Source organism: Bos indicus x Bos taurus, chromosome 3, assembly GCF_003369695.1.
Source record: "Bos indicus x Bos taurus breed Angus x Brahman F1 hybrid chromosome 3, Bos_hybrid_MaternalHap_v2.0, whole genome shotgun sequence".
In the NCBI taxonomy this organism is placed as follows: Eukaryota; Metazoa; Chordata; class Mammalia; order Artiodactyla; family Bovidae; genus Bos; species Bos indicus x Bos taurus.
Window position 1 is genome coordinate 77,665,682 of NC_040078.1, and position 24,879 is coordinate 77,690,560.

At 42.4% G+C, this 24,879-nt stretch overlaps 1 protein-coding gene across 3 annotated transcripts in view; it reads left to right on the forward strand.

Moving 5' to 3' along the window:
- The window catches only part of GNG12 (G protein subunit gamma 12), a 141,289-nt gene that overhangs the window by 39,853 nt on the left and 76,557 nt on the right, over positions 1–24,879 (forward strand). For 2 of the 3 annotated variants that reach the window (XR_003510336.1, XM_027536941.1), the window contains exon 2: positions 17,057–17,109. The exons of the other annotated variant lie outside the window; for it this stretch is intronic. The gene's annotated coding sequence lies outside the window, so the exon portion shown is untranslated. The remainder of the gene's footprint in view (positions 1–17,056; positions 17,110–24,879) is intronic. 3 annotated transcript variants of the gene reach the window in all.

The following is a 24,879-nucleotide window of genomic DNA, read 5'->3' on the forward strand; positions in this document are numbered from 1 at the left end:
GGAGAACATTTTTATGGTTATCAAAAATGAGTGTAAGTTTTAAAAGGTTAACAAAGACTGTCTTACATCATCAGTATCCTCAGCTGTTCCCAGAATCAAGGAGGACATATTTAGAGAAATGAAAACTAGCTTTGCCAATAGAAGATAAATAGGAAATAGCTGATTTCTGAACTGGCTGTTCTGTTGAGCTTCTCCTAGACCACTGTAAACTTCTTAGGTTTAGATAGATAGAAATATGTACATCTGGATTTTTAAAAATTTATTGGACGCCTAGGATATGTTAAATAAAGAACTCATTCTTGTGGGAAGGAAAATAAATACATGGAAATTTAAAGTATGGTAGTCAGAGGACCTTATAATCAAGTTGTCCATGCACATCCATTAAGAAATGAGATACATGAGGGTTCAAGGTGAAGGTTGGGTATGGAAATGGCTAACCCACAGTCAGAATGTTGCTTAATGCCCTGGACCGCCTTCAAAATCATCCCAGTCGTATGGTGAGTGGCAGATTTTTTCTTCTTGGTTCTGGGTGGTGGTGGTGGTGCAGTAGGTATATGCCTGTATACTTCCCTGAAGTAGTGTCAGAGGTGTGTGTCCAGAATGTGTATAAAATGCATGAAAATGTCTGTGAGAATGTCTGGAGTGGGGTACAAACTTAGAATAGAGGCAGCAAAGATGGCTTTACCCAGAAAGCAAGTACAAGTGGTAGGTGTAAAAACAGGAAGTTTGTACCAGTTTTCTTAGGAGCTGTCGTCTTGTTGAATTGTGGCTTTGAGTAGATTATATTGAACATAGTTGGATTTGCTTGTTTGTTTGTTTAAGCTGTTGGCCTCTTGATAATATGGGATAAAGATGAACAATTCCTAGAAGATTCTCAATGCCCAGGCATGTCTTTGGTGGCTACAATGAAAGATTGAACCATCTACTAGAGTCCAGTGCCCAAACCAGGGTGGGATATTTCATAGCATTGCACTCCATGTGACTGTGAACATAGGCGACTTGGTGAGAGCCACTCACAGGCTAACTGAGGACCACTTGTCATTTCCTTATCCTCTGAGTCCAAGGCCTGCAGACGTGCACTCACCCATAGTAAAGTCTGGCAAAGTGAAAACAAAACCTCTGTCCTGTTTTTCTGACCCAGGCTTAGGGCTGTGCCCTTTGCTGCATCCTGCCCTCGTTGTGCTGTCTGACTCTGTGCAACGGACATAACCCGAATATTTCTGCAATGAATCTGTCTGTCTCAGTTTCTGATGGAAAGCGTGTCATGGAGAGGAGTGCAGAGAATGATTATTTTCATTGTATCTGCAGAACCTCAGTTACCCAGAATACCTCGGACTTTTTAGAGGGAAGCATAGTTCTAAGATACATGCCCCAAACTTTTTAGAGGGAAACATAATTCTAATATACATTACCAGTGATAAACGCTGCTACGTTTCACCCTTTTTTAAAACAGTTTTTTGAGGCTAATAAAATTGAACCCTACTGAATGGTTTTCTTCCTTGAATAGCTGTATTCAAGCACGATTGGATTTTGAAAATAGTGTGTTTTTTTTTCCTTGAAAACTAATCAGAAATGTGTTGGCAATCATTGTCTGTTGCAGGAAAAAAAGAGTCTAAGGTCATATCTCCATCCGTTCCTGTTTCAGGAATCTTCACAAGGAGCATTGAGCCTTACTAACATTAACTGAGCTTTGGTGGGGGTGGGGGTGGGGGGTGCCTTTGAAGCAGGGTTGAGTAGTGGGCCCTTGGCTCTTATCAATTTGAAGTCTTTCTGCATCTTCTCCTGACTACACACCCTGGGGGCTGTTTTACTCATCACCCTGTTGCAAGGAAAGCAGTACTCTTGAAGAGCTTGTGTTTCCTTTTATCAGACAAGAGCTGTGGGCCGTGGCTGTCTGAGTCAACAGCACTGAAGCGAAAACTCAAGTGTGGCCATCATCTAATCCACAAACCCTGGTACTTTTTTTCTGTAGTTCTCCATGGCCCAATTTTTCACCCCCAATCATTCTATAAAGATTTATTAGCTGCTCTCTGCCTTTCAGATATTGCCATAAAGTAATATCCTATTGGACCTATAGTTACTGGAAACCATGTTGTTGTTTTTCTTTGTCTTCTCCGCTTTCTTAACTGTCTGTTGACCAGTAAGAAGATAAGCCATTACAATGGGTTAGGTCCCTAGTCAACAAAGTAATGAAAATATGTTTATGACTCTGTGTAAGTAAATAGTTTCATTTATTTTAGGATGATTTGCAGTATTAAATTTGAAAGGTATTTGGTTAATTCTCAGTCAACAACAGGAAACACAGAAATTAAATTCAGACCCATCTTTTGGCTGATTACTGTGTTCGGTAAGCATTTAGTCAGTGATTCCCTGTAGCACAACAGCTAGTGATCACTAAGCCCTAAGCTAATCATTGTGCTTTGCAAATATAATTCAGTGTGAATTATTGCAAATGATATAGGGTCCCCAGACAAGCCCCTGAGATGTCCAAGAGGGTCCTGAGGCTCAAAGAGTCTAGATTAGCTTCCAGGAGGTTAGATCACATTTAACTTTGCACCAGTTCTAATATAAAAGCCTAGGGCATATTTTCCACTTCATGTACCTCACAAACTGAGTAGGTGACCACCATCATAGTTGGTATGGCACTGAGGAGGGGTTCCTGGGACATGAGACTTTCTAGTATTAGCACTGGAATGTTCCAGCCAGACCAAGATGAGTTGGTTTCTCTATTCAGATGTGGAATCAGTTAACAGAAAGGAATATCAATGAATACTGTCGTCTAAAACCAACAACTTTTCTGTAGAATGAGATGATTCTGTCTTCCCCATGGGGTAGTGATAAGGCCTGCTCACTATTCCTATCGTGAGGTTGGGAAGCTGGCTGTGTGTTTTTCCTTGGAATTGGGGACCAGCATCATCTCTGATGGGGCAGTCTGTCTCCTTGCCCTCCTCCAGAGGCCTGTCACCTAAGGGGGCCTTGACTGTTCCCTCTGGATGAATCAGTGCCAGCTCTTTCTGGTGTGAGGGTGCTAGAGAGCCTGAGTCCTTTCTACTGGCCTTATGCTTCTCACTGTGGTTCTCCGCTTTGGGTTTTACCTGCTGTGGCCTCTTACGTAATAAGGCCGCTCACTGATTTGAAACTCTTTGCTCTTTTTTTAAAAATATATGAAGTCTTTATTTCAATTTGCCATATCACTTGGCATATACAGTTGGTTGGAGAAATGCTCAAATATTTTTTCAGATTTTTAAAAAAATTATTGAAATAAGTTGATTTACAGTGTTAGCTCAGGTGTACAGCAAAGTGATTCAGTTACACATATACATATACAAATATAGACATTCTTTTTGTTTACATAGGTTATTACATGCTATTGAGTATAGTTCCTTGTGCTATACAGTAGGTCCTTGTTGGTTATCTATTTTATATATAGTAGTGTGTATATTTTAATCCAGTTCTAAAAGATACATATACCCCAGTGTTCACTGAAATTCTTACTCTCATAGTTGCAGCCAGAGCAAATTGCTTCCCCTCACTTGCTTCCCCTCCAGCGTTTGTACAAACTGTTCCATCTGCCTTGCCCATGCCTCCCTCCTTGCATCTTCTGGCTAACCTTGGTCATCCTTTACGTTTTCACTTTGATGCCACTTCTCCCTGGATGCCTTCCGTGATCATCCCAGACTGGTATAGGCAGCCTTCCTCTGTTCTTGGAGCTCCTTGGACTTAACATGGTATATTATATGCTTCTGGAGTTGTAATTGTCTGATCAGTCATCCCTGTGACTCATGGTAGACTCCTTGTGGAGAAGGAATGTATTTTGTTCTTTGTTTTACCCACAGAGCCTTCCATATTGCCGGGCTTATAGTCGGTATAGTGAGGCTTATAAGGAGCAGGATAGTGAAAGAGCTGCCAAGGAGCAGACCACTTTTATATACAGTGGCTTTGGCCTTGCAGTGACCCTCACTGTCTTTTCAGCCCTCCTTGGGAGATGTAAGCCACTCTAGATCTTTCTCAAAATAGTTACATCCTCCTCATCCATGGACCACCATCTAGTTTAGTTAGGTCTTCATTTGCCCTGTAAGACACTGAGCACGTTACAAAAATACATGTGAGGTAAACAACCCAACTGCTAAACATTATGTAAATATCAGTAGGGGAGACACAGGACCCAAGAATGTTATGTAGGGTGAGGACATTCCATTTTATGTTTATTTGTATGTACATGTCATAAAAATATTTCTCCTCTTGCAAGTTTTAATAAAATGTGAAATCTTTCCCCCCAGTTTTGAAGATCTGATGACTTGCAGGCTATATTATATTAAATTGTGAATTTTGGATGTTTCATTTCATAATGTGATCCAGATTATTTTTCTTTCTCCCTTGTGGACATTAATCGTTTCCTGTGAATTTTCCTGATATTAGGAAGCAGATGTTCCATATTTTTATCTTGAGGTTTTTTCCCAAATGCTGAACCAGGACTTTTGTGTGTGTGTGTGTGTGTGTGTTCACAGTAAATTTTTGAGGAATGAGTTATATCGGAATCCTCAAGTAAAAACATAACAGATACATCTACAGAATTATACAGATTTGTCCAAGGCTGGAAATGCTTTTGGATGTTCTGTTTAATGTAGTTCGGTATTGTTTAGCTAATGTAGACTTCTGGCTTAAGACTGCATCAGAACTGTTCCATGATAGTGTGCTTGCCAAAATAAAGAGCGGCGTAGCAGAAAGTGCACAGTTCATGCAAACTATATTTCAGTGCCCCGATCTTTAACTAAACTGTAATTGTTTTTCCATTGTCTCTTAGCTCATAAAATTCTTCCCCCATCTCCCCATAAAACACTGACTTGAGTGCCATCTGTGTGCTGAGCAGGGTGCTACGCTCTTTGGGACATACACACAAATATTATATGGAGCTTTGGTTGTTGATTCACTAAGTCTTGTCTGACTCTTTTGCAACCCCATGGACTATAACCCGCCAGGCTCCTCTGTCCATGGGATTTCCCAGACAAGAGTATTGGAGTGGGGTGCCATCGCCTTCTCCGAACTTTAGGTGTAAGTTATTTAATTTATCATAACTACATAAAAACTCTGTAAGGATGTTCCATAATGTAAGCCATTGTTTGAGAAGTTTTGCTAAAATCATACTAAGATTTCTTGAGTGCCTCCAGTACGGCAGGCATAGTGCTCTGATAATGTGTAGTTGTTGTTCGTTGTCCAGTTGCTAGTCGTGCCTGACTTTTTGCAACCCCATGAACTGTAGCATGCCAGGCTTCTCTGTCCTCTGCTAGCTCCCTGAGTTTGCTCAAGCGCATGTCCATTTAGTCAATGATGCCATCCAACTCTCTCATCCTCTGTATAAAGAATTTTAAATCAAAGACAGTGTGGAATTGGTGCTTGGGATAATAATCCATTTTGCACAAAATATAGCTCTTCATTTTACATGGTGAGCTTCCTTTCATGAGGAGCCCTTGGGTTCACAGAACAAAGGACTGAGGCCAGTCTTAGCCAGCTTCAGAATTTGGGGACCCTCTATAATATAGTCACCTGGCATGTCTGGGTCTCACTTTCTCTGCTCTATAATGGGAATTATCATCCTCCCCAGCTTACTCACAGGGTTGCTGGAAAAATCAGAGTGTCAATGGACATTGAAAAGCAGTCAAAAGTCAAACATTTTGCCACAAAGCAATATCATAGCTCATGAGGTTTATACAAAATATGGCTATTGCTTATTAGTTATTAAAATGCTGTATAAATAAAAAATGGTTATCTTTACATTGAAAAATATCAGAAATATATTTGTAGCAAATACATATACTAATTTTTGATCATCGTGCACTGTAAGAAACTCAAATTCAAAAGAAAAATATCAAGATCTTACTACATGAATAAGCAAAGAATATATAGACTTGCTGTTTCTCAAGGTTACAAATCATTAATAAACAGGAAAAAATGTCCATCCTCACTAATTATCTTATGTATGTATGTGAAAGTCACTCAGTCATGTCTGATTCTTTGTGACCCCATGGACTATATAGTCCACGGAATTCTCCAGGCCATAATATTGGAGTGGGCAACCATTCCTTTCTCCAGGGGATCTTCCCAACCCAGGGATCGAACCCAGGTCTCCCACTTTGCAGATGGATTCTTTACCGTCTGAGCCACCAGGGAAGCCCAAGAATACTGGAGTGATAGCCTGTCTCTTCTCTAGCAGATCTTCCCAAACGAGGAATCGAACCAGGATCTCCTGCATTGCAGGTGGATTCTTTACCAGCTGAGCTACCAGGGAAGCCCAATTATCTTAGAAATACTGATTAAAGCAGCATGAGGAATACCATTTTATGTATAAAATATCTATAAAATGTCAGTCTCAGAAATTCTCAGTTATTTTGTTGATGATATTATCATATATTAATAAAAAAGCCCCTTGAAAAGCAAAACCTATGAATTGTACTTTTAGGAATTAAGGGAAGCTAGGGAAACAAGTTAAAGGGATGAAAAAAGCAGAAGCATGAAGGTTTCCAACGTAATCTTATTTATAGTAATAAAAACTGGCAATAATTTAAATATCCAGCATTAGGGGAGAGATTTAGGTCCCTACAACAGTCGTCATGAATATGGATAGAAACACACAAAAAAGATTTGAAATTGAAAGTTAAATGAAAAAAGAAAATAACATATGGGGTTTTTTTCCTGATGGCTCTCCCTGTCCTCCCTTTTTTTTCCCCTCAGAGCAACAATATGCAAAAGGCATATTAGTCCTGCTTTACATGTTAGACAATTGAGGCCTAGGGGTGTTTTGTCTCAGGATTCACAATAGCTGAAGAGCCTACACTCAAACCCAGATCTGTCAAACATGAAAGCCTTGCTGCCAATAGTCTACAAACTGTGGCCATATAGCACATATGTCTATCAAGGGTAACAGGCAAAAATAAATTGTAGCTCTAGGATGGTAGAAATCTGGGTAGTTCCAAAGAATGCTCTCCTTTAAAAAAAACTGCCATTGGGAGAAACAAACTAACAAAAAATTGTCATTGCCCTCTCAGTAGAAAAGGAGAAAAAAAGTTATGTGCAATGTAACATTTCATAATTAATTGTTTTAATATATTCTCTTAAAGTTTGGCAACGTGTGTGTGTGTGTGTATATATATATATATATATATATATATTTTTTTTTTTTTTTACAATTTCTCACTGGCATTATGAGAACACTTTCTCCAAACCTTCCCACCAATTAGTTGAGGATATATACCACCAGGTCCTCAGAAAACTTTTTTTAAGTCACTAGAAACTCTACGCAGATTCAGAGCAATGACGAGATACAAAAGTTTCTCCCAGTGAACAGCCCAGACCAGTTCTTCTGGCCAGGAGATAATCCTGAGGTGGGGGAAATGGAGGGGCACCATCTGGGTAAAGTAGGCCAGCTAACCCACTCCGGTGTGCCCTTCCCTGGGACAGAAACCTTGCACAAGAAGGGGAAATGTCACCATTTTGGGGACTGTCTACTGTCTTTTACCTTTGGGGATCAACACTTGGTTCATGACGCCCTAACACCCATGGCATTACTTTATCAAGTCAGTAACCCTGCCAACATCCCAAAACACACAACTTTCTGTGGCAGACTCAAGGCATGGGGTATATTTCTTTTGGCTCTGTCTTGCCTTTATGGAACATATACCTTTTATGCTACGATAGGGTCTTTTATCGGAGAAGGCGATGGCACCCCACTCCAGTACTCTTGCCTGGAAAATCCCATGGACGGAGGAGCCTGGTGGGCTGCAGTCCATGGGGTCGCTGAGGGTCAGACACGACTGAGCGACTTCACTTTCACTTTTCACTTTCATGCATTGGAGAAGGAAATGGCAACCCACTCCAGTGTTCTTGCCTGGAGAATCCCAGAGATGGGGGAACCTGGTGAGCTGCCGTCTCTGGGGTCGCACAGAGTCGGACACGACTGAAGCAACTTAGCAGCAGCAGCAGCAGCAGCAGGGTCTTTTATGTGCTTCAAAGGCCCTTTTATATCTCTTTTGCCATCTGAGATAACATCATGTCAGTATTTGCAAGTGAAAACAATAGATATGACCAGAGAACAGCGGGGATGTCTGCAGAGGTGGAAACATTCTCCAGCATACTTCTCAATATAGTCCATTCCAGATCATGACCTGTTTTGTAGTGGAAATTGAGGCACATAGACGTTTAGTGATTTTTCTGGAAATCATTGGCAGTGAAGACAACCAGAAGCCAGTTTTATAAATCTAGTGTTCATTCTCCTACTGTGCCTCTATTGTGTTATTTTTCTTGAGAATTAAAAACAAATACTTTCAGACAGATCAGAATCCAATTGCCATTCAAAGCTAAAGGTCTCCGAGGATTGATTTTATATTTTGTAATTGCAATAAGCTTTATAATAATGAAAGGAGTCTAGCAAGTTACCATGTTCATTCTAGATGAGTCCTGCCCAATAGAACTTTTTATGGTGATTGAAATATTCTACACCTGTGCTGTTCAGGACGGTAGCTGCTTCTGTGTCTGCCTGATCACTTGACTGTGACTCATGCAACTGGGGAAATGAGTTTTTAACTGTGTTTATTTAAATTTAAATCCCCACATGTACTAATAGCTTTAGTATTGGACAACACAGTACTAGACTTTTCAATACTTTCTTGCCATCTTCACTTAGATGTCTTCAAGTGAACAAGGTCAAATCAGAATTCTTGATTTTCCTTCCTCCCTAAACCTGTTTCTCCCCCAATAAAGCCATCATCGACTAGTTGCTTAAACCGAAACCTGTGTATCATCTCAGCCCCTTCCTCTCCCTCATCTCCTACACCCACTTTATCAGCAGGTTCTGGCTATTTTACTTCCAGAACCTGTACTGAATCCATCTGGTTCTCCCATCTCTGCTGCTACCACCCTAGGCCAAGGTAATGTCATATCTCTTCTGCACAATTTAGTGATCTCAGAATTGGTTACCGCTGATCTATCCGTTCACTGTTGCCTTTTCTAGACTCCTCCATACAGCTTCCAAAGAGACACTGCTAAGCTGTCCATTGGGTTGCATCACTCCGTGCTTGTATGAAAGAATTTGTAGAATTTATCACTGTTGGACCCTGGAGAAGGAAATGGCACTCCACTCCAGCACTCTTGCCTGGAAAATCCCATGGACGGAGGAGCCTGATAGGCTACAGTCCATGGGGTTGCAAAGAGTCGGACACGACTAAGCAACTTGACTTTCACTTTCACTTTCACATCACTGTTGGAACTTCTCTTGTTTTCTTGTTTGTACATTTATTTTCTGTCTCCTGTTGCAATATAGGAAATCAGTCCTGAATGTTCATTGGAAGGACTGATGTTGAAGCTGAAACTCCAATACTTTGGCCACCTGATGCAAAGAGCTGACTCATTTGAAAAGACCCTGATGCTAGGAAAGATTAAGGGTGGGAAGAGAGGGGGATGACAGAGGATGAGATGGTTGGATGGCATCACCAACTCAATGGACATGAGTTTGTGTAAACTCCGGGAGCTTGTGATGGACAGGGAGGCCTGGTGTGCTGCAGTCCATGGGGTCACAAAGAGTTGGACACAACTGAGCGACTGAACTGACTGACTGACTGATTGCAATATAAGGACCCCTATGTCTGGAACCCCATTAACTCATTCACAGCTGTATCTCCAGCACCAACAACTGTGCCTGGCCCTTAATTTGTACTCAAGAATAATTACATTACTGTTTATGGTGGAAGGAGATGAGATAGCAAGAATCAAAAATGAAGATTTATAATTTGGTTGTTAATATCTAAGAGGATGCTGACATCCATATTCATGGGAAGTGGATGGTTTCTTTGACATTCTGGATGCAAGTAGGAAGGGTGGGTATTATGGCTAATTGTATTAATATTTATCTCTGAGTGGATAGGCTGGGCCAAAGTCCTGATGCAATCTCTGATGTGAGCCAGAAGTTCTTTTGTTCTCTAGAAGTCAATGTACGTCCCAGAGCTTGAAGTTTCTGTCTTTCCTATTGTTATTGAAAGAGGAAAGTGTCCTTCCACAGGACACTTTATATCCATCCAAGGAAAGTTAGATATTGATGGAAAGAAACATATCATGAAATTCTAGGGTAGAAAATGGCACAGCTGTGTCTGAACAGCAAAAGGAGGTTTTTCAACATGAGGCTGTTGTTTTTAAAAAAAAAAATTTGGAATATACTTATAGCCAATTATTTGAAACCAAGGAAACCTTTAATAAATAGGGTTTTGTATCCTGTTTTGCTTGAATATTGTCTTTTTTTTTTTAAGGAAAATGCCTTTTCTGGCATTTCTTTATGATGGCCAGCCAAAGCTTTTTAAAGGGCGTATTATTACTTAAATCCATGTGCAAAAGTAAAATGAAACTGATGAGCTTGGGAGTATAGGCAAGTGAGCCAAGATCTGAGTTGCTTCTGTTCCCTCTGGTATTAAACAGGCCTAGGAAATGACTATGCTCTTAGCACGGGCTAAATTTAAAAGATGAAGTTAAAGCTTGCTTTATTCGAGTGTGTATTTGGAGACTTCTCTCCCTGTGTGCTTTTCTTACGCCCAAGTTTGTAGCCCTTCTCCCCTGTCCTACCAGTGCTGTGCCAGTGTTTTTGTGTGTGTGCCTTTATGGAGCATCTGCTGTATACCAAACACCTTGCAAGGTCCTAGAAAGACAAGGATGAGTTGGATACGAAGATTCTCATCCTCCAGAGATTCTGCAAACAAGGTAGCAAAGAGGCCAGTAAATGAAAAATTGAAACACAGGAGCCACTTGGATTAACAGAGACAAGGACAGAAGCAATGAGAGTAGAAGGCAGGGGAACATAATGAGAGGCAAGCGTGGCACAGCCTGAAGAATGCAGGCTCTGGATCAGAAAACAGACTTACGGTTACCAAAGGGAAAATGGTGGGGAGGGAAAAATTGAGATTGGAATTAACAGATACGTACCACGATATATAAAATAGATAAATAAGAACCTACTGTATAGCACAGAGAACTATATTCAGTACCTTGTAATAACCTATAATGGAAAAGTATTTTAAAATGCGTGTGTGTATATATATATATATATATATATATATATATATATTCTTTATACATTTATAAAATGTGTAAAGAATGATTTTGAATATACACCTGAATCATTTTGCTGTACACCTGAAACTAACACAACACTGTAAATCAAATATACTTCAAAAAAAAAAAGAATATAGGCTCAGGAACCAAGCTGTCTGGGTTCACAGTCTGTCTCTGCCATTTGTGAACTGTGTGACCTTAGGCTACTGACTTGACCTCTGTGCCTCAGTGTGCTTACCTGCTAAATGGGGTAATAAAACAACCCATTTCATGAGGTTACTCAGATGTTTAAAGGAGCAGATAAAGCACTTGAAATAGTGCCTGGCATGTAGCTCCGTAAAGATCAGCTTTCATTATTACCTGTAGTAATGGTACATGATTATTGGTTGAATTGAGTGAATAATGCTTTACTGCTTTTACTGCAGAGAAGCTGTCCCTGCACTACCCAAGGGAGTTCACACAGGCTCCCCAGAAGTTTTGATTTTTTTAACTGAGACTTGAAGGCAGGCAGATACTGCAGGGAAAGAACATTCTTGACAAAAAGAACACAGTCTTTGGCAAAGATGCAGAGAAGTGGGAGGGGGGTGCTATTTAGGGACCTATAAATAGGTTTGTGTGGGTAAAGGACAAGATGGCCACCAGAGGGACTTCCCTGGTAGTACAGGGGTGAAGACTCTGTGTGTGTGGATCTGATTTTGCTCACTACTTATGATATTTTTGTGTGTGGGGTTGGGGGAGGGAAGGGGGCAGAAAGTCAGTTCAGTTCAGTCACTCAGTTGTGTCTGACTCTTTGCGACCCCATGGACTGCAGCACGCCAGGCCTCCCTGTCCATCACCAACTCCCAGAGTTTACCCAAACTTATCTCCATTGAGTCAGTGATGCCATCCAACCATCTCATCCTCTGCCATCCCCTTCTCCTCCCAACTTCAATCTTCCCCAGCAACAGGGTCTTTTCAAATGAGTCAGTTCTTTGCATCAGGTGGCCAAAGTATTGGAGTTTCAGCTTCAACATCAGTCCTTCCAATGAATACTCAGGACTGATCTCCTTTAGGATGGACTGGTTGGATCTCCTCGCAGTCCAAGGGACTCTCAAGAGTCTTCTCCAACACCACAGTTCAAAAGCATCAATTCTTCAGCACTCAGCTTTCTTTAAAGTCCAACTCTCACATCCATACATGACTACTGGAAAAACCATACCCTTGACTAGCCAGACCTTTGTTGGCAAAGTAATGTCTCTGCTTTTTAATATGCTGTTTAGGTTGGTCATAGCTTTTCTTCCAAGGAGCAAGTGTCTTTTAATTTCATGGTTGCAGTCACCATCTGCAGTGATTTCGGAGTCCAAAAAAATAAAGTCTTTCACTGTTCCTACTTTTTCCCCATCTATTTGCCATGAAGTGATGGGACCAGATGCCATGATCTTCATTTTCTGAATGTTGAGCTTTAAGCCAACTTTTTCACTCTCCTCTTTCACTTTCATCAAGAGGCTTTTGAGTTCCTCTTCACTTTCTGCCATAAGGGTGGTGTCATCTGCATATCTGAGGTTATTGATATTTCTCCCGACAATCTTGATTCCAGCTTGTGCTTCTTCCAGCCCAGCGTTTCTCATGATGTACTCTGCATATAAGTTAAATAAGCAGAGTGACAATATACAGCCCTGAAGGACTCCTTTTCCTATTTGGAACCAGTCTGTTGTTCCATGTCCAGTTATAACTGTTGCTTCCTGACCTGTATACAGGTTCCTCAAGAGGCAGGTCAGGTGGTCTGGTATTCCCATCTCTTTCAGAATCTTCCACAGTTTATTGTAATCCACATAGTCAAAGGCTTTGGCATAGTCAATAAAGCAGAAATAGATGTTTTTCTGGAACTCTCTTGCTTTTTCGATGATCCAGCGGATGTTGGCAATTTGATCTTTAGTTTCTCTGCCTTTTCCAAAACCAGCTTGAACATCTGGAATTTACAGTTCACGTACTGTTGAAACCTGGCTTGGAGAATTTTGAGCATTACTTAACTAGTGTGTGAGGAGAGTGCAATTGTGTGGCAGTTTGAACATTCTTTGGCATTGCCTTTCTTTGGGATTGGAATGAAAACTGACCTTTCCCAGTCCTGTGACCACTGCTGAGTTTTCCAAATTTGCTGGCATATTGAGTGCAGCACCTTCACAGCATCATCTTTTAGGATTTGAAAAAGCTCAACTGGAATTCCATCACCTCCACTTTCCTTATTTGTAGTGATGCTTCCTAAGACCCACTTGACTTCACATTCCAGGATGTCTGGCTCTAGATGAGTGATCACACCATCCTGATTACCTGGGTCATGAAGATCTTTTCTGTACTTTCTGTTCAGATCTTTTCAGATCTTTTCTGAAGATCTCTTCTGTGTACTCTTGCCTCTTCTTCTTAATATCTTGTGCTTCTCTTAGGTCCATACCATTTCTGTCCTTCATTGTGCCCATCTTTGCATGAAATGTTCCCTTGGTATCTCTAATTTTCTTCAAGAGATCTCTAGTCTTTCCCATTCTATTGTTTTCCTCTATTTCTTTGCACTTATCACTGAGGAAGGCTTTCTTATCTCTCCTTGCTATTCTTTGGAACTCTGCATTCAAATGAGTATATCTTTCCTTTTCTCCTTTGCCTTTCACTTCTCTTCTTTTCACAGCTATTTGTAAGGCCTCCTCAGACAACCATTTTGCTTTTTTGCATTTGTTTTTCTTGGGGATGGTCTTGATCCCTGTCTCCTGTACAGTGTCACGAACCTCTGTCCATAGTTCATCAGGCACTCTATCTATCAGATCTAGTCCCTTAAATCTATTTCTCACTTCCACTGTATAATCATAAGGGATTTGATTTATGTCATACCTGAATGGTCTAGTGTTTTCCCTACTTTCTTCAATTTAAGTCTGAATTTGGCAATAAGGAGTTCATGATCTGAGCTGCAGTCAGATCCTGGTCTTGTTTTTGCTGACTGTATAGAGCTTCTCCATCTTTGGCTGAAAAGAATATAATCAGTCTGATTTCAGTGTTGACCATCTGGTGATGTCCATGTGTAGAGTATTCTCTTGTGTTGCTGGAAGAGGGTGTTTGTTATGACCAGTGCATTCTCTTGGCAAAACTCTATTAACCTTTGCCCTTCTTCATTCTGTACTCCAAGGCCAAATTTGCCTGTTACTCTAGGTGTTTCTTGACTTCCTACTTTTGCATTCCAGTTCCCTATTGTGAAAAGGACATCTTTTTTGGGTGTTACTTATATAAGGTCTTGTAGGTCTTCATAGAACAGTTAAACTTCAGCTTCTTCAGCATTACTGGTTGGGACATAGACTTGGATTACTGATATTGAATGGTTTGCCTTGGAAATGAACAGAGATCATTCTGTCATTTTTGAGACTGCATCCAAGTACCAAACTCTTTTGTTGACTATGATGGCTACTCCATTTCTTCTAAGGGATTCTTGCCCACAGTAGTAGATATAATGGTCATCTGAGTTAAATTCACCCGTTCCAGTCCATTTTAGTTTGCTGATTCCTAAAGTGTCGACATTCACTCTTGCCATCTCCTGTTTGACCACTTCCAATTTGCCTTAATTCATGGACATAACATTCCAGGTTCCTATGCAATATTGCTCTTTACAGCATCAGACCTTGCTTCCATCACCAGTCACATGCACAACTGGGTGTTGTTTTTGCTTTGGCTCCATCCCTTCATTCTTTCTGGAGTTATTTCTCCACTGATCTCCGGTAGCATATTGGGCACCTACCAATCTGGGGAGTTCATCTTTCAGTGTCCTATCTTTTTGCCTTTTCATACTGTTCATGGGGTTCTCAAGGCAAGAATACTGAAGTGGTTTGCCATTCTCTTCTCCAGGGGACCTCACAAAATGAGGTCCCCTGGAGAAGGGCACAGATTAATCAAGTGAAATAATGTGTTCACCTAGTTTCTTTCTACCCCCTACCCCGTTAGGACAGACACAGAGATGTCTGTCTTACAGACGCATTTGAGGATCTCATGAAAGTGATAGACTGACTCTTCCCTCAGAAAAATCACAAAGATACAATTTTCCAGATACCCCACATTGCCCTCCCCCTGCACCCTCATCTTGATCATCCAAACAGATCCCTGGATGCAAGGCAATCTTTTTGACCCCAGGCTTGCCTGTGGTTTTTGTATTCCCACCCCAAATTATTTTAAATTTAATTTGCTAGCACATCCCATAGCTCCTCCGTCTGCCATCACTGCTATTATCTGACCATGTGTCATAGGAACAGCCTTGGATCACTTGATGGTTATAATTAAAACTGAAAGTAATTATTAATATCTTATTTTGAGCCGTTCAAATTTAACTTGAGAGTATAGTGGCTACAGGCATGGGCCCTGGAGGCCAGCTAAGTAATTAGAATCCCAGCTCTTTTAGTATCTTATTAACCTCTCCTTGCCTCAGTTTCCTCATTACAAAAGACCATGATGCTGGGAAACATTGAAGGCAAGAGAAGAAGGGGGAGACAGAGGATGAGATGATTGGATAGCATCACTGACTCAATGGATGAGTTTGAGCCAATTCCAGGAGATAGTGAAGGACCGGGAAGCCTGGCATGCTGTAGTCCACGGGGTCGCAAAGAGTCAGATATGGCTTCGCAACTGAACAAGATGAAGTTACTGTGAGGGTTCATTAAACTAACAAGGGAGCTTGCCAAGGACACACAATGAGTGCTGTATTGGGTTAGCCAATAAACTTGTTCAGCTTTTTCCATAGCATTGCATGGAAAACCCTAATGAATGTTTTGGGCAACCCAGTATCTGCTATTATTATGTTATTAATTATGCTAAATGACATTCTGGAATGGGGTAATTAATGATGGATTCCCAAGAGCAGGAGCATAGATGAACAAAATCTCTCCATGCATTTCAGTCACTTTGGGGCCTGCCAGTACCTACCTGAAGGCCAAGCATAGATTGCCTGGACCTGTGCTGTCTGCTATGGAAGCCACTAGCTGCTGTGACTGTTGACTGCTTGGACTGCTGCCAGCCTGAGTTGAAATGCGCTGGGTCTTGAAGATTTAGGATGACACACACACAAAATGCAAATCATCTCAATTGTTTTTTATATTATTTATATTATTCAACATTTTCTATATGTTGAAATGATAATATTCTGAATAAATTCAGTTAAATAAATATTAAAATTGTCCTTATTTTTGCTTTTTTAATGTGGCTACTAGAAAGAACTTGGGCTTCCTAGGTGACGCTAGTGGTAAAGAACCTGCTGCCAGTGCAGGAGATATAAGAGATGCGGGTTTGATCCCAGGTTGGGAAGATCCCCTGGAGGAGGAAATGGCAACCCACTCCAGGATTCTTGCCTGGAGAATTCCATGAACAGAAGAGCCTGGTGGGTTACAGTCCATGGAGTCACAATGACTCAAGTGACATAGCACACACACTAGAAAATTTAGAGTTATCAGTATGACTTGTGTTATAGTACTGTTGAACAGCAGGGCTTTAGACTCACCATTATCAGTAAAAGAAAAGGTTGTGATTATCTGAGAACAGGTGACCTCTGTTGGAAAGCATTGTGTGCCCTCCCATTGGCCTTCAGGTTATGCTGGACCATCTGTTTTTTCATTGGTTCCATAAAGGAAGTCAGGGCATGGTCCTTGGAGAAGGGAGTGGAAGGGCCAAGGCAAGAGCAACAACCAGGCAGGCTTCTGCCGAGTTGGAGGGGTTTGGATGAAAACACTACCATTTATAGTTATACTGGCTTCAGACTTTCCAAACTCCCTGAAGGAGATGAGGGAATGCGCTCTGTTGAGGAAGTTGAAATATGTAGGCGAAAAACTCTCCCTATTCCATCAGGAGCCAGAAAAAGCTTTGTTAATCTTTAAAAGAATAAATACTCACCAGGATGGCAGTCGCTGGGATCGAAGGCACACCCTTTCCAAATGTGATTTTCTTACGGGATGCTCATTTCATTCTATTTCAGATTCATTCCATCACCTAAAACCTGGTGACGGTGGGCCATATAGAGTCTTGCTGGTAAGTGCTCTTTCATTTTTAAAACAAAGTGACCATTTGACATTATTTTTGAAATGATATTCACACTTCTAAGTTAAATGCATCCTTACTGGTACTATGATTAGATGTCTATTTATTCATGTTTTCTTCCCCCCCTCTGAAATGATTCACAATGTTTCCGGCCCTAAAAAAAAAAAAAAAAAAACAGATCAATCCATGTTCTTTTGCTCAGAACATGGTCAGGGAAAAGATCTATGATTACATGCCAAATACTATTAAAATAAAAACTTTTTTTGTAATGAAACTATTTCCGGGCCCCTGTTGATGGTCTGCGTGTTTCGAACAGTATCCAAAACAACAAAGTCTTACTTCAGCCAAGGAATTCAGACAGTCCCTTGCAGTGTGTTATAATGAAAACTGGCTCATAGCTGTAACTTATTAGCTTTCTTATTGCTGTATATTTTCCTCGCATCTCTCCTTAAACCTCGTGATTGTCATGAGATAACAGTTTTCTAGTGGTAGAAAACTTCCTTTAGACCTAGGAAAGTAATGTACTTAAGTGAAAAAAGCTTCTAAGGCTTCATGTGGCACCTCTCCCTGATATGTGGTGTTACTGTTATTTGTGGTGTATTTCAGTTAGCTATTACTGCATAACAAACCTCCCCCCAAATTTACTGCCAGAAATATAAGCTAAAATTTACTGACTCAAAATAGCAATCTTTTTTTGTGTGTTTACCATAATTCTGTTGACAATTTGAGGTGGGCCTAGGTGTGTGATTCTTTTGATTTCAACTGGGACCATTCATGTGTCTTTGGTTAACTGCAGGTCCAGGTCAGCCAGGCTGGGGGTCACCTGGCTATCGGCTGGAGGGATGACAATGACTAGGACATGTGTCTCAGTGCTCTGCAGGCTACCCTGAGCTTGTACCCCTGGCCTTTGGGCAGAGTACCAAGAGAGACTACAGAAGTGTCGAGGGCGAGGCTCAGAACTGCCATCACATTGCCTCTACCACATTCTGTTGGCTAAAACAAGCTCTGGGGAGATCCTAGATTCAAAAGGTATAGGACTAGATTCTACCTCTTGGTGAGAAGAGTTGCAGAATTACATTGCAGGGAAGACAGAGAGGGGAAGATCTGTGGCCATTTTTATAGTCCACCCTACAGTATTTATGGAAACATCTGTGATGGAATGAAAATCACCTGGAGGGTGAGAGAGCTCAGGACATGCTCCCATCTCATAGCCCATCCCCTCACCCTGGCTTTGTGATTTGCCATCTGGCATCTGGGTCAGTTCGCCAGGATCCTGGGTGGTCTTGTGATACCAGGTTTCCACTCCCATCCTTGCATCACGATATAGAACTGCCACACTAGTCATCCTCCAGTTCAACTTTCAGGATGTTACTCTTTTGCTCAGAAGCTGTCGCTGCCTCCATGTCATCCACCACACCAGTCTAGACTTCTCTAGTTTCCCTGCTTCCATTATCTGGCCCTGTTCTCTCCCACTATTCCTTTTTTTCCTCGCCAAACTAGCCTGTCTGCCATTTCTCCAACAGCAACCAGTTGAAATGATATTTCACTTGAGGATTGTCCAGAAGATAAAAAAGAATGATGTATGTGCAAGTGCTTTATCAATCATAAAATGTAATTTAAATACATTAACCAACTATGAAACTGTGACTCGCCAGTGTTTTTTAAAGGGGCAGTTCCCTCCTGGGGGTAATCATGGTAGTGATTGAAGAATAGACAAGGAATATCCAGTGGTAGAAAGGTTAATAATTACAGTATCAATAGTCACAATTAGTGTCTACTGTTTATTGAATGCAAACTGTGTGCTAGGCACTTTGCTAACTGCTTTACATAGAATTATTTGAAATTTACAAGATCATCTCACTCGGCTGCATCTGTATCATAATTGCAACCTGTTCCACTATTAGTGATTTAGTCCTTTGATTTCTTCCTCCTCATTCCTGAGAGAAATAGGTGTTAAAGCTGCTGTCAGCCATTGACAGCTTATCATTGTCAAGTACAAGGTGCTATAGAAGTGTCAGCTGCTTTGATTGGTGGGAGAAGTTGGGGAAGGGAGAGCAACCAGCAGTATTAATGAAAGAAAAGGTGTGGGATGTGTAGGAATGGGTAAGAGGGTACCCAGATGCCCAAGGAAGGATGAAGTGGGGATGGGGAGAGGTTTGCAGGAGGGCGGGAGAGTCGGGGGTTGTCTGAGACATTTGCTGACCTAACAGTTTGGCCCAGGGCTATTCCGGGTCCAAGGCCACCACCTTTTCACCTTGCTCCCTTGGAACTTCCCCATTCCGGCTGTCAAAACAGGCAGCATTTGTAAAATTGTCCTCCATTCACCATCCGACTTGTTACACATTAGTTTGATTACTGTTGATCTTGTATATGCGCCTGTCTTCTTTCAAAGATTTTTGAGGTGACGTCTAAATACACATGTAATAAGATCCAGACAGAGACGGAAGGGAGGAAAGTTGTGGGGAAGGAAAAGTAAGGTGAAGTCAGAGGTAAGGTTAGGGACCCAGTTCTTAAGTGAGAAGCCTGTACACGCACTAGCAGGCCCCAGGGTCTTGCCTCTGAGCTTCTGATAAGTTAGTACTAGGAAAGCATACTCAGTTAAGAGTTCTTGGTGGCTTGAGGATAAAAGCATGCTAGTTATTCAGAAGAAGCAAGGTTAATTGTGATTCTTTTGAAACTTGGAGGAATTTTCCCCCAGTGTTTATGAAGTGGATGCCACCGAGGGTAGCAAACGGCATCCCTATAGGAATGACTAATGAGGACCACCCTCGGTGTAGACCTGCAGGGTTGACACCCAGGTACAGCCCAAGAAGTTTGCTTTCAGTCTGGGTGTGCATTTCTCTGCTGGCCTTGCTTCATCCAAGTATAAAAGGTAGTATTTTCCACTGGAAAACAAGTGCATACATTCATCCCCACTCCTTCCCCTGTGATGCACGTCTGAGACTGTCAACGCTTCTTGATGCTGAGCCTGGACAGTTGGCTGCGGACCAGACTTGGCACATGCGTTGCAATCTCCTTACCGTCCCAGTTCTGAAAGAATAATAAACAACTTCCTGGGAAGTACTCAGTGAATGTTATTTCTCCCAACTCCAAATCATGCCATGCCCTGACTCAGTCTGCGGAGTGGCTTTTTGATACACTGAATTTGTATGGACCCTGTCCACTGTGACCTGTGCAGCCCACCGTCCTTGCTCCATGTGTCTCTCTCCTTCCGTTTTGAGCCCCATGGCTCTATGTCATCTTAGATACCAGGGTGTTCTGTACCTTTGGGGGGAACCAGGGCAGTTTGAGAAGCTTATTGGAATATGATTAGTGGACTCCAAGGATGTGTTGGATGGCAGCAAACTATAAACTGAGCTATATATTGTCCACTTCTAATTTTCCTCTTCCCAACTTTAATAAACTTTTCCAAGAGTAATGGGTCTGATTGGTTGGCAGCACTGGTAAGATGAACCAGCAGGAACAGAGGATGATGTGAGAGTAATGTGTATAAGATGAAAAAAAATTTGTCAGAAAGGAGGTCAAAATTTCATGAAGACTGCCCACAGAGGGGTATTTGCTTTGGGGCTTTGTTTTTCTTTAGATCAGTTTTCTTAGAGTTATTCTGGTTGCAAGGAACAGAAATCCAATGTAAACTGGTGTCATCTACTTGATGACTAAAATGTCCATGCTAGCGTGGACTTCAGGCATGGGTGTATGCATGGGTTCAGAAACAATTATCGGGCTGTTATCCTCCACTCTCTTCATCTCTTGGCTCTGCTTAACTCAGTGAGCTTCATTCTCAGGCAAGAGCCCCTCCATACATTGCAGAGGTAGACACTAGCATTACATTTCCATCATCTTCACAGCTGTGGATCTCAGCAAATAGAGTGCTTCTTTGGCCTTTGTTCTATTACTATTACCAAAGAGGTTTGGCCCTGTTTGGATTCCTTGTCTCAATCCCAGGAGTAGGCAGTAGACAGTAAGCAGCATCTGTTTGGCCAGGGCTTGTTCATGTGTTCCCAAAGAAAGGATGAATCCCACCAGAATCACATGAAGTAGGGTCCTTAGGAAAAAACGAGGAATGAGGATTTTTTGTTTGTTTGTTTCCAGAACGAAAAAGCATGCCAAGCAAATAAATTTTGTAGGTACCAGTCTGTACTGATTTAGAAATTCTTAATGTGGGATCCATTAAACTTGAAAGCTTAAAAATTAGATTCGGCTTCAGTTACATTGACTACCTATTCCAAGTTTGGTATCATGATGGAGACTAGCAACAATGAGCATACGGAGAGGAGGAGGGTGGATGACCCCACTGTGGGGTCAGGTAGGCAGCTTTTGGCCTGCAGACCTCATGTTGCATCCCCCAGATCTAGATTATTAACCTAAAGACAATGGGCTTCAGTGGATCTGTAATCTATTGAATGAATCAGTGAATGGGCTTCTGTAATTATTTGCAAAGTGGTATGTGGTATTTTTTTTTTAAACTGAAGAAAAGGATCATGCTTCCTTCATTTTTTTTATGGGACTCCCCAGCTCCCTACTGCTTAAGAGCCAGTACTTCAGACTTACTTGAATTGTTTTAGATTTGGCTAGCTTAATCCTATGTGTTCATTTCTTTTCTTGGCTAAACTAATAGAGTTTAGCATCCATGATAAACACAGCTCCTTATGGAGCAGACACGGTGATGTCAGTGGCTGACTATGTTGCATCAAATTGCACGTTGAGGTTTTTAGGAATGTATGTAAACTTATCACAATCGTAGTTGCCACTTACCTAATACTTACTCTGGTGCTCACCCCATGCTAAGTGCTTTATGTGCATTTTCTGAACTATGCATTTATGCATGTGACTGTAATTCTGTGAACCTCGGGTGTGTTATGGTACCACCTGCTGGAACCAGCTCCTTCTGGCTGTCTCTGGATTTTTCCCTCTTCTCCACGTCGTCTTGTGGGAGTCCACCTCTCTCCATGCCGTACCCACAGATAATAGAATCCCAGAATTGGAGGAGATTGCGGAAATCATGCAGTTCAGTGGTTTTCAAACTCAGCTTTCTATTTTTCTAGCTCAGGGACTCCTGAGAGTAAAGGATGGGAAGGTCCCTTGACCCTGTCATGTTTCAGTAACCACTGGCTGCTGAGAACCATTCGTCTGGGAGCACAGAGTCCAGAGTTCCATGTGAGACCTGAGGTTGAGTCCAAGCTACTACTCTGCTCACCTACCTGTGTGACTCTGGGAAAGTTGCCTCACCTCTCTGAGCCACAGTTTCCTTTTCTGTCAAAGGGGGTGATAATGCCTGCCCCATGGCGCTATTGGGGGCCTGGATGAGGTCACATCTATAAAATCCTCATCCCAGTGCCTGGCACACAGGTAGCGATGCAGAGGTTAGCTGTGACCAAGACACAGCACAACACAGCTTGTGAAACGTAATTAAGACATGGCTTTATTCTTGTCTCTCACTGTGCCTTTAAAGTTTATTCACTAGGATGTGTTTCTGTTTCCTGATGAGAACTTCATCAGGCCTGTGATGTTTCTGGTTACTCTTAGGTAACAAAGAGTCCTACGTTCAGTCCTTAATTCATGTCCAACTCTTTGCAACCCCATGGACTGCAGCACACCAGGCTTCCCTGTCCATCACCAACTCCCAGAGCTTTCTCAGACTCACATCTGTTGAGTCAGTGATGCCATCCAACCATCTCATCCTCTGTCGCCCCATACTCCTCCTGCCGTCAATCTTTCCCAACATCAGGGTCTTTTCCAGTGAGTCAGTTCTTTGCATCAGGTGGCCAAAGTATTGGAGCTTCAGCATCAGTCCTTCCATTGAAAGTCCTATGGTTTCTTTAACTGACACACAGGCACTCATGTACACACATGTAAGTACCCATCCTTTATGGAAATTGGAAATGCTCACTTTAGTCTATGTATGGTCACTTTTCACTCCAAGAGAAGACTTCCTCAATCTTGCCCGTCACTCAGGCCTGCCCGGGTGAGGCAGAGAGAGGGGAAAGTTCTTACCTGACCACTGTTGTCAGGCCTGGTGCTGGGTTCTCTGAGCCTGGCTGGTGGGTGGATGGGCTCTCTCACTCTTCTGGCTGCTTCTGAGGCAGCCCCTGGGGCTCCCTGCAGGACTCCCCTGCCAGCGCCCTCCATCTGGGTCTCCCAGGACTCAGGCATTGCCTCTCCTGCTGTCTGCTGCCGTCCTCAGCACCTTCTGCTTCCCATTCGGACTCTCTCTTTGGGCTTCACTCACCCTCAGTGTGAAGCCCTGGTGGGCGGAATCTGTTTCAAGGAGAGCAAAGCTGACATTCCTGGTACCCTTTAACCTACCATCAGGGGAGGAGGCAAGCAGTCACTTTCTTCTCCTCTGTCACGTCTCTTCAGCCCCCTCCCACACTGTGGTTCCTCGGGTGGGTGTCGTGTACCAGTTCCCAAACACAAGGAGACACGTATCAAGCCCTCCACGTGTTGCCTTTGAAGCTCTTGTCTCCAGATTTCAGATGAAAAGTGTACGCCTACCACCCCACCCACCTCAGGGAGGGTGGGAATCAGAGCATTAGCAAGGAATTGGCCCCACAAAATCCTCCCATCACTTTCCACTGTCGTGAACCTGTTTATATCCTCCTTGTGGACCTTTGAGCCAGCTAGGTCAACTTCTTAGAAATTTCCATGTAACGGTCTGGCTCCTGGCTTTGGAATTTCCCATCTGTTGAATTGTGTTGCCTCAGTGGAAACTTCCACTTGAGCATCTTATTATATTAACTGTTGGCCCAGTTCAGGGAACTCTTCTGCAACAGCCCTAAAAGCTGTCCTTCAACCTGTGCTTGAAAGCTGTCCAGGCATGGGAACTTCCCACTTCCCTCCCTCACAAGCATCCCATTCTGACTTTCAGATGCTTGGAGTTGTTGGAAAGATGCTGCTCCCATGAAGCTGAGCCTGGGTCCCCATAACATTCTCTTTAATGGGATTGAAACTGTGTGTGTGAGGCTCATCTGAGAAAATGTGCCTGGGCTCAGGGATTCGAGGGACAGCCAGGCTTGCACCCGCACTCCATTCTCTAAGACCACCGGGAAGCTGCTGAGCTCGTCTCTGGGTCTTTTTCCCGTGCTGTCACACCAAGGTGCACTTAACCCCAGCAGAAAGCGAGTATTGGGAAACTCTGCTCAAGCATCATTCCTCATGCTCATGACCCTCATATCCTTTCTGCTGATCTGAGAGCTGATCTGTTGGGCTTCATGGGGGCATCTTGATCGGGGCCCATCCACAGTTTATGAACTCTCCACATACAAGCCTTGCAAAATGTGCCCTACTTCCCTCCCAAACACCCCTCCCCAATTTTTTTTTTTTTTTTTTTTTGCAGTTTTTCTCTTATGTTTAAGCGTCCTTTGGACTCAGCTGGTGGTCTACCTTGTCCAACCCCAGCATTGTGAACGGGCCTCTCTTCCAGGTGCCCTTCTGCATCATGAGCAACTTGGGCCACTGCGATGGTGGATCCCACAGCAGGCAGGTCGCTCTGTGTTTAGACTCCCACCCCGTGGTGAGGGCAGCATCTCAGATGAGCAAGTGACAGGTGCTAGCAAAATGCTTCGATCAGCTAAATTTAGGGAAGGAAGTCACTTTGGGGATGTCAGCCTTAGAAAATATTAAATGTGTTTTGGGTTCTTCCACAATGGACTGGTTTTCCTGGCCGGTCTCAGTTTTGCATATCCAGATGTGAACATCCTCATGTTACTTTTCATGGCTGTCTACAAAGCTGGTGAGCTGTAGCTCCCCTCCCCTCCTCCT